We start from the raw sequence: 2,624 nt of genomic DNA, 5'->3' as shown, positions 1-2,624 counted from the left end.
CCCCCCCTTTTTCCCTCCTTCCCCCTCCCTTTTCCCCCCCTTTTTTTCCCTTTTTTTTTGACAAGGACAGTAATTACTGCAGACATTAACACCACTGTAACAGGGCATGCCATGTTGCAGCAAAACACCTGGGGGCAGATTGGGAAGGAGATGCAGGCAGTGAACCAGGACCCTGCTCAGGGCAGGAGGTCATCCAGGATGTGACTTGTTGCAAATGTGGTCGTAAAGGATGTTATTTTTGCAAAAAAACTACATCCAGGAGGCGGTTGGGTCTTTCAGTCAGGATGCGCACTTGAGATGTGGATCACTTCTCTGGTCTGCCGTAGGCTTTGGGCCACCGTGCCTCTCTGCTGCATCTGTAAGACAGACCACCTCGTCGGGTATTAGAGAGGGATGGACAGAGGGCTGCAAGGAGCTGAGTTTCCCCTGGTTGTCACAGCTGGCCTTGGCTTGGAGGTTGGAAATGGCCAGCTTTTGCCTTCTCCCACTTCTGTTTGATGATCACTTGCTTCTGGTTTTCCTTTCTAAGGTTTCCCCCTTAAATACAGAAAATAAATAGAAATAATTAGCAGGAAATTATTCCTGAATCCTCAGTGAATATCCTGGGCATTTTCTTGGAGGTCTGATGTCAGTGCCATAGAAAGAAAAAATGTGATCCTGGCTCCGAGATGAGAGCTGCAGGGCGAGAGGAGCCAGGCAGGGTCTGGCCTGGGGCTCGTTTGGTGGTGCCAGATGGAGGAGAGCTCTGCCCAGTGCCCCAGTGGGCTCCTCTGCAAGCCAAGTCAGGCCCTTCTGCTTGAAATGTGGAGTTTATCAGCTTGACGACATGATTTATTCATTGTAATTATTGTTGTGGATCAAAGTTGTAGGAAGCATGGACTTGCAAGGCTTTTTCTGTGAAGCGATAGCCTGGTCGAGTCGGATGCAGCCAGCCTGGCGGGAGCGGCTGTGCTCACCCATGGCACAAGCCTTGCTGCTCCTGCAGCTGGGGAACACGCCGGGGGGCATGCGATCAGCCCCGGCGTGTCAGAAGGAACAAGTAGACCAAGTTTGGTGGCAGCTCTGAAATCCCTGCCCGGGATGTGTGGCAGGCAGCAGGGCAGGCAGGTACCTCTGAGTGCTGGGTGGGTGCTCAATGCCGAAGCGTGTTGTTTTTCCCTTTGGTGACGTTGTGGCTGGCTAAGAGGAGGGCAGGGAGAAGGGTGTGAGGGGATGGAAGCAGAAAAGGGGCTGGATTTGTGTTATTTTTGGGCTGAGGTTGGGGTTTGAGCACTGACTCGACTAGAAAGTGGAAACATTGGCTTAATACTGCGGTGCAGCACTATAAATGTGCAGAATAAGGCTGTAGTCCTGCCCTAAATAAGGCCATCCTTGGCCACAGCCCCCTGTACCCACAGGGAGCTCTTTGCAGGATTGGGACCGTAGCAGGGGCGAGGGGTGGTCCCCAGTATCCTAGCTCCCTCCCAGCTACAGGCTGGCATGGCTGGACAGGCGCCCTGAGCGCCCGGCCCTCCATGTGCTGTACTTCTGGCTGATTCACATGTTTATATTGTGCATGTTTTAAGAACCAATAAAAAAACCCTAAAATCATGCAAAAGCCGTATTAAGTTATAGAGTATAAAATATAGACTCCCTCAGACTCCATCCCTGCTGTTTGCCAGCATGTCCCTGGGAACATGATGCCGTTTTCTGTTTTATTTAAAAAAAAAAAAAAAAGAGTCAATAGAGCCAAGATTCCTGCTCATAATCACTCCCTTTTGTTTTTTTTTACTGCGGAGTGCTATATTTCCATCTACTATTTTAATATGCTTCTTTGTATATCCTTGTGTCTAAACTCAAGCAGACTTTGAGACCTGCGTAGGCTCCAGATAGCGCTGCCGCCTCTGCCAAACACCTGGCCATTGCCTAACGTATAGACTGGTGTTCCTGTGCTTGCTGAGCTAATTTAGAGATGGAAGTTCTCTGACAGAAGTACAAATAGTTTTTCTCTCCCCATTTTTTCTTTGCGACTTTTATCCTACCTTCCCATGGAGAAAATGTACAAATATGAACGGGATCTTCCTTAGATTTCTGCCAAGATAAAGTTTACAGCTCGGAGATGCAAACCGCTCAAGGTAACTGCAACCCCCTCCTTTCCAGCTGGGGATTGGAAGCTGGAATATAAAGTCAACTCACCCTCTGCAAGACCTGCCACAAAAGCCACCACAGGCACAGCCCACTGCAAATGTGTGCAGTGCACAGAGGGGTTTTAAGGCTGCTGAGCAGAGATAAAAACCTCGTCAGGGAAAAATCGGGAAGGTATTCACCCAAGGGCAAATGCCAAGGTTGCACAGTGACAAACTCCTGTCCGGGAATTGTAGGGTGGCATGGAAATGGCCTGGGGAAGGTGTGGAGGCACTTGGGTTGCAGGGAGGAGGCGTGCTGGATTTGGGCGTGCTGCAGATAGTGTGTGTTTACACATTACGCATGTTGCATATGGTTTTAATACATTTGATGTGATAGTGTTACGCTGTCCAATACTCAGTTTAGATGGTTTTAAAGAGAACTTCATCTTTAGCTATTGCATCTTCATTTGGTCTCTCCTGGCATGACACCTGGGAGTTCTTACATCTGTGCTTCACTGC

At 49.3% G+C, this 2,624-nt stretch overlaps 1 protein-coding gene across 1 annotated transcript in view; it reads left to right on the top strand.

Moving 5' to 3' along the window:
* COL27A1 (collagen type XXVII alpha 1 chain) overlaps positions 1-2,624 on the top strand; it is a 166,593-nt gene that overhangs the window by 129,854 nt on the left and 34,115 nt on the right. The gene's annotated exons all lie outside the window — the stretch shown is intronic.

This window comes from Egretta garzetta, unplaced genomic scaffold (genome assembly GCF_000687185.1).
Source record: "Egretta garzetta isolate BGI_Z169 unplaced genomic scaffold, ASM68718v1 scaffold190, whole genome shotgun sequence".
Taxonomy (NCBI): domain Eukaryota; kingdom Metazoa; phylum Chordata; class Aves; order Pelecaniformes; family Ardeidae; genus Egretta; species Egretta garzetta.
This window is presented reverse-complemented; position numbering and strand designations above follow the sequence as displayed.